Here is a 7,863-nt window from a genome sequence, read left to right as displayed (position 1 = left end):
TTAACACGTTTAAGATTTTTTAATATGTTTTTTTTACTAACATATAATGTAGGGCTTTCTTGTCAAGGTCATTGTAAATCAACTGGAACCCATATGTCAATTTTGGTTTTAAGAATGTAAATATGGGGGGTGGGGGGGAGATAATTAGTCACAGCTTAGAAGAGTGCTGAATGCTTTCTCTAAGCCATGCCTGCTGCAGAAAAGAAACATCCCAGGGGCTGGGAGTGTGGAGAACCCAATCTTAATTCCTGGGCTGGTGGTTTGAATGTTTTGAAGCCAGGCCTTTTGCTTCTAGCCTAGGCATATTTTTCTACTTTGTGATTTAATCTTGGCTGAAGAGGAAATAAAAACAGAACAGGAGGTGGTAGAGGGCATGGATAATTCTACCTGCTCCAAAGATCCTGGCTTCACAGAGAGAACAGCCCAGAAAAGAAAGTTCCCCAGCCCTCCTCATTCCTCCAATGGCCACTCGCCACAGGACACATCCACGAGTCCCATTAAAAAGAAAAAGAAACCCGGCTTACTGAAAAATAATAATAAGGAGCAGCCAGAACTAAGACATGGTCCATTTTACTATATGAAGTAGCCACCCACCACAGACCCTGTTGATGTTGTACCGCAGGACAGATGAAATGATTTCTACTGCTGGGTTTGTCACTGGGAAGGCCAAGTCCTTTGCTGTGAGCTCTGTCCTGGGGTTTATCACGCTAAGTGTCTGAGACTGACATCGGAACCAGAGGGGGACTGATTTTGTCCTGAATGTGAGAAGATCACAGTAGCAGAATGCATCGAGACTCAGAGTAAAGCCATGGCGATGCTCATCATCGAACAGTTATCATACCTGCTCAAGTTCACCATTCAGAAAATGAAACAGCCAGGGACAGATGCATTTCAGAAGCCTGTCCCATTGCAGCAACATCCTGACTATGCAGAATATATCTTCCACCCCATGGACCTTTGTACATTAAAAAAGAATGCTAAAAAGAAAATGTATGGCTGCACAGAAGCCTTCCTGGCTGATGCAAAATGGATTTTGCACAACTGCATCATTTATAATGGGGGAAATCACAAAATGACACAAATTGCAAAAGTACTCATCAAAATCTGTGAGCATGAGATGAATGAAATTGAAGTTTGTCCAGAGTGTTATCTAGCTGCCTGCCAAAAACGAGATAACTGGTTTTGTGAGCCTTGTAGCAATCCGCATCCTTTGGTTTGGGCAAAACTGAAGGGGTTTCCATTCTGGCCTGCAAAAGCTCTGAGGGATAAAGATGGGCAGGTGGATGCCCGTTTCTCTGGACAACACGTTAGAGCCTAGGTTCCAATAAATAATTGCTACCTCATGTCTAAAGAAATTCCTTTTTCTGTGAAAAAGACTAAAAGCATCTTCAACAGTGCAATGCAAGAGGTGGAGGTTTATGTGGAGAACATCTGCCAGAAGTTCGGGGTTTCTAATTACTCTCCATTCAGGACACCCTACACACCCAAGAGCCAGTACCAAATGCTGCTTGACCCCCTCCAACCCCGGCACAGGTGCCGCCATGATGGACAAACAGGAGAAGGTCAAGCTCAGGTTTGACATGACAGTGTCGCCCAAGATCCTGATGAGCAAGCTGATGCTGAGCGGGGGCGCAGGCCTCAGGCTCTCCTTGTCCGACATGCCACGCTCCCCCATGAGTACAAACTCCTCCCTGCAGACGGGCTCCCACATGGAGCAACAGGCTGAGAAGAAGGCCACGTCCAGCCACTTCAGTGCCAGTGAACTTCCTGGACAAGAGCACAGCTTCACCAGCCTTCACCAAGACAGGACAAGCGGGGAGTTTATCTGGCAGCCCCAAACCATTCTCTTGTCAAGTATCGCCAGTCACCACGAAAATGGACAAGACATCCACCACGGGAAGCATCCTGAATCTTAACCTGGATCGAAGCAAGGCTGAGATGGACCTGAAGGAACTGAGTGAGTCTGTCCAGCAGCAGTCTGCTCCTGTTCCTCTCATCTCCCCCAAGCGACAGATTCGCGGCAGATTCCAGCTAAATCTCGACGAGACAATACAGAGTTGCAAAGCACAATTAGGCATAAATGAAATCTCAGAAGATGTTTATACGGCTGTAGAGCACAGCGATTAGGAGGATTCTGAGAAGTCAGATAGTAGCAGTAGTGACTTCATCAGTGATGAGGAACAGAGGTCCAAGAACGAGCCAGAAGATGCCAAAGACAAAGAGGGGGCTCGGATGGGCAAAGAGCCATCTGCTGTAAAAAAAAACAAAAACAAAAACAAAAACAAAAACAACTCAAATTGCCAAACCCAGTGGAGATGAAAGAGGAGCTCAAAGTCAGCACATCACCAGCCAGCGAGAAAGCGGACCCAAGCTCAGTCAAGGAGAAGACTAGCCCCAGCCTGAGAAGGACTTTTCAGACAAAGCAAAACCCTCGCCTCATCCCACAAAGGATAAGCTGAAGGGAAAAGATGAGATGGGTTCCCCAACAGTGCATTTGGACCTGGACTCCGATTCAGAGAGTGAACTTGTCATAGATTTAGGAGAAGACCATTCTGGGCGGGAGGATCGAAAAAATAAGAGGGAACCCAAAGAACCATCTCCCAAGCAGGGAGATCCATGACAGCGGGCAGCCAGTCTCCCCCCAAAACGCTGGTCCTCACCTGCTCATCCTCCCAAACTCCCATGGCTGGGGTCACAACTACCACCAGCACCATGTCCACTGTCACGGCCCCCACTGCCACCACCACGGGAAGCCTGGTGAAAAAGCAGAGGCCACTTTTACCGAAGGAGACTGCTCCAGCCATGCAGCAGGTCCTGTGGAACTCATCAACTGTCCAGCAGAAAGAGATCACGCAGAGCCCATCCACCTCCACTATCACCCTGGTGACCAGCACCCAGTCATCACCTCTGGTCACCAGCTCAGGGACCACGAGCACCCTAGCATCTTCGGTCAGCACAGACCTGCCCATCGCCACCGCTTCAGCTGATGTCGCTGCAGACATCGCCAAGTACACTAGCAAAATGATGGATGCAATAAAAGGCACGATGACGGAAATATATAACGATCTTTCTGAGAATACTACTGGAAGCACAATAGCTGAGATCCGCAGGCTGAGGACTGAGATAGAGAAACTCCAGTGGCTGCACCAGCAGGAGCTCTCGGAAATGAAACACTACTTGGAGTTGACCATGGCGGAGATGTGGCAGAGCCTAGAGCAGGAGCGGGACCGGCTCATTGCCGAGGTGAAGAAGCAACTGGAACTGGAGAAGCAGCAGGTGGTGGACGAGACCAAGAAGAAGCAGTGGTGTGCCAACTGCAAGAAGGAGGCCATCTTCCACTGCTGCTGGAACACCAGCTACTGTGACTACCCCTGCTAGCAGGCCCACTGGCTCGAGCACATGAAATCTTGCACTCAGCCAGCTACCGCCCCTCAGCAGGAAGCAGACCCTGAGGTGAACACAGAAACACTAAGTAATCCCAGGGTGCCTCCTCCAGTACTCAGGCAGCTCCCCTGGAAAGCAGTGCCTTGAAAGAGAAGGAGACGCCAGCTGAGAAAAGCAAGGACAGTGGCTCGACCTTCGACCTCTCTGGCTCCAGGGAGACCCCCTCCTGCATTCTCTTAGGCTCCAACCAAGGCTCTGTTAGCAACAGGTGAAACAAACAACCTGCTTCTGCCCCAACCACCACAGACCACCAGCCGGACCTCAACTACCCAGCCCAGAAGTACCATTCCCGGAGCAGTAAATTCAGTTGCTGGAGCAGCAGCGAGGAGAAGCGAGGGTCGGCCTGCTCCGAGCACAATGCCGGTACCAGTTCGAAGAGCCTCATCCCGAAAGAGTCCCGCCTGGATATACCTTCTGGGACTAGGGACACGCTGGGACACAGGCCGCCCGCCCCATGGAGGAAAACAACCCAGACACCAGGGAAACCAGAAACCGCAAAGAAACGTGAGACCGGAAGACCGCCACCCTCAGCCTGGAGGATGCCAGCTATTCACACTCGGCCTCTGCACCCGGCACGGAGGGCCGCCCACACTACGTCACTTCCCACGATAGCCTTGACTGAGGACTGTTCTACCCACGTGAAACCTTTGCTTTAGATGTAAATAATGTACAATTTGTGGATGTCAGCGAGCCTAGAGTACTTCCCCTTTTTATATTTGTATTAACTTTATTTTTTTTCTTTCCAACTTCACTTTTTTTTATTTTTATTTTTTTAAATTTTATTTTATTTTTAAACTTTACATAATTGTATTAGTTTTGCTAAATATCAAAATGAAAAAGAGAGAGAGAGGAAAAAAAAAAAAAAACAAAAAACAGAAAACACACCCAACAACAAAAAGAATGTTTGGATGCCGGAGAAAGGATGGTCATCCAGCCCATCTTTCACAGGGTTGTGGAGAGGGCAGGAGGATCGCTTTGGGGCGCACAGCTTCTCCTCCTCTGGAGGAGGCATTTGTATGTCTGTACACAGCATATTGGGATCAGGAATTTCCAGCACAGAATTCGGTGCTCCTGTGGACACATCACATGCACCCATTGGCCCCTTTCAAATACTACGTTATAATATTACAAAAGGCAAGCTCTCTGGACCAGAAGGACACAGGGAGGAGCTCATTAATTTTATGTGATTTCCATGATGACTGTACTCCTATAAAAGGGAAAAAAGAAGAGAAAAACAAACAAACAAACAAAAACACATCCTTGTTTACAGATTAACTAGAAAGAAGCCCCGCTCAGCTGTTTGCAGAAGAGAGGACCATAGAAAGCGTTGGAATCAGAAGCTCCGAAACAGAGAGTTTTTCTTTGCTTTGTGGTTCCTTTAAAGACACTCACACCTGCTTGGTAAGAGATGGCCACGCTTCACGAAGTGACAAGTCAAAGGCGAGACGCACGCGGAGAGGACATTTGAGTCTGAGATGAAGCATGTATGTAATATTTATATGATGAAATTTTATGTTTTTATGTCAGCATGAAACAAAGACAGTTTGAAGGGAAGTAGGACACCACCGTACTGTTACACTACGTAGGCTGTAGCACCATTTTGTATGTTGTGTAAAACAAGAAGCATTGAACAAAGCAAAAAGGTGATGTATGTATATGAGAAAAATTAATTGTATGATATCATTCCAGTACATTCTGTTGTACATTTTAGTCTTCTTTTCTCTTCATTGTTGATAAGAGGATGTGAACTGTACCGTTTCCAGCCAGTTATCCATATTAGAAAAGAAATAAAAAAGAGAGTCCTAGAAGAAAACAGGAAAGAACATTTGTAGATTGCAGTTTAAAAAAAAAACAAAAAACTAGCCTAGCTGGCCTTATTTGTGAAGCATAATTGCTTTTAGCATATGGAAGTATTTTTTTCACATTTTTTTTGTATAAAATTTGTATTAAACTTAAATATCTTTTTAGATGATGGTGTTTCTTTGTGATTGAGCCAGTCGTGGTATGCTGTTCCCCCCACCCCTTAATTTTTTCAGATTCTTCACCTTTTTTTAATTAAACTGTTTTGGAAAAATGAAAAAAAATGTAAATATTCTGTCAACTTTTATCAAAAGGAATGATATTATTTATACATGTATAAAATGAACAGTTAATACATGTTACTAATCCCAAATTGGGATCATATTTTGCTAGTCTGATCATAAAAGCAAAAGGAATTTTTATGTAAGTCTGAATAGTGTGGGTAGAGGTTTTTTTGTAAAAGTAAAGGTAGTTTTGGGGTCATTTAAAATATATTCAGTATATCGTCCTTTTTAAGAAATTAGTTTTTTTTAATGTCATGAATATTTTCTATAATTTATCATGAATAGGATAATGATCTAGACAAGGCAAAGGGGGAGCTAATCCTACCCCCATGTCATATGAGGGGTTGACTACCATAAGTACTAATTGTCTTTTCATTATATACCCATGGGGAAGACACTTTAGATTCTTTAAGTTTAGGGGTTCTGTGGGGTCCCCAATCAATAAGTCTTTTGTAACATTTAATAATAAGTGACCTTCTGATCCTTTATATAATTTTCATCTTAACCAGTTTTTAATACCATGGCTAATTTCAGCAACACAATCAGGAAGGTCAGGTGGATTCATCATGTTGGAAGTTTTTTCTTTTTTTAAAAAAGTAAGGGCAGTTAACAGAAAGAGGAAAGTCTTATCTTCATTTGACTTTTTGAACAACTGACAGCCACTTTTTATATCTTGTTTTAAGACATATACTTTTAAAACCAATACAAATAGGAATGGCATCAGAGCCAATAGTATAATTTATCAACTACTTTTTTTTTTTAGTCTATTTTAATGTCTTAATTTTTTACATTGGTGACATCTCATATCTGTCTTTTTATTAGCCTTAGACAGTGTTTGAGCCAGAAGTTGTATTTTATATGGTTCTGACCCAATATCTTAGCAAACTTTAAGATAGTCTTTTAGAGGGGCACCCTGAGTTTTGAGAGGCTGAATCACCTTTTTACATTTTGAGTTAGCATTGTCATAAGCAAGAACTAGACTGTTTCATTTAAATTTTCATGTAGCCTGGCAATAAAATCTACATAAGGTTTTCCATTTGATTGTTTAATTTGAGTAAATGAAATTCTCAGGCTTTTAAACATATTATCTTCACTTGAGTGAGTAATTGATCATCAAATTGTAACTGAGCTTGAATGTCAAAATGTGCCCCACTACCCATTAATTGATCAAGTGGTATATCAACTGGCCGGTTGGCTGTCGCATTTTTGTGAGCTTGTTGATTTGTTTTATCTTGCCACCAGGTCCTAAATTATAAAAATTTTGAGGTGGATAGGCATGTTCTGGCTATCATTTCCCAATGATAAGGAATTAACCGTTCAGCTTGTGAAAGTCTCTGAATTAGTCTCATGGTATAAGGAGAATTAGTTCCGTATTGGGTACATGTCTATTTTATCTCCTTTATGGTTTTAAATGGTATGGCATTATAATCACAATGTAGTCCTCCTTGTGGAATTGAGGATCTGGTGGGATTTGAGTTACAGCCACAGGGAGAACTAAAGCGTCTTTGTCCCCCTGCAGTTGTGCCATATGAACTCCCTTTTGTAAAGGCGTCATTTTATTAGGCACAGTTATCTGTGGTTTAAAAGCAAATCCATCATCCCAAGGGGTTTCAGGATTGAAAGGAGGGGGCTCGACCAAAGGTGCAGTTGGTTGAGAGAGAAAGATCTGTTCTTGACTTCTATCATTCTTTTGGCTCTTATTTTTCATTTTTATTGATTTTTTTTCTCATCACCTATGTTATCATATAAATTCATTTTCTCCATTTGTTTTTGTATTTGCTCTACAGAATCTCCTGAATCCAAGGTTTTGGATTATAGCGGTCCTAAAGCTGTGTTAATAAGATTTCCTACTGACCATATAGACAAAGGAATCTTTTCGCCGAGTTGGTAGGCATGGCACAGGCAACGCATAACTTTTTGCCATTTTTCATGTCTCAAAGTCCCTTTATCTGGAGCTAGCCAGTAGCAATATTTTTCAATGGCAGAAAACAATTTTTTAAAAGAGGAGTGAGAAATCTCAACCCCCGAACTTTTTAACAAAGTTTTTAACACTTGCATATAGTCACTATGTTTATAAGGATTTTGTCCCATTGTTACCCTGATTGACAAATCTGCAGGGGTGTACTTACCAAGTACTTTTCTCATCCGCAGAGCTGGCCGGATTTCTCTGCGTTCTCTGCCACTAGGAGCTAGCCTCGGAGGCTGGATTCACTTTTGGGTCCCTGTTCCAGAGCCACTTGTTGAAACCAGATAGACAAGCAGGGTTTCCGAAAGCCCCATAGGGCGAGAGAATGAGAAACGAGACGCAAGAATTCAGAGAAAAGCGAGGATCAGC

At 43.2% G+C, this 7,863-nt stretch overlaps 1 pseudogene; it reads left to right on the top strand.

Annotated features, from left to right (window-relative positions):
* Positions 1-327: 327 nt before the first annotated feature.
* On the top strand, positions 328-4,145 carry LOC129638717 (MYND-type zinc finger-containing chromatin reader ZMYND8-like; annotated as a pseudogene).
* The last annotated feature ends 3,718 nt before the right edge of the window (positions 4,146-7,863 follow it).

Source organism: Bubalus kerabau, chromosome X, assembly GCF_029407905.1.
Source record: "Bubalus kerabau isolate K-KA32 ecotype Philippines breed swamp buffalo chromosome X, PCC_UOA_SB_1v2, whole genome shotgun sequence".
Taxonomy (NCBI): Eukaryota; Metazoa; Chordata; class Mammalia; order Artiodactyla; family Bovidae; genus Bubalus; species Bubalus kerabau.
Note: the sequence above shows the minus strand (reverse complement) of the source record. Positions and strands in the feature narration are given on the sequence as shown.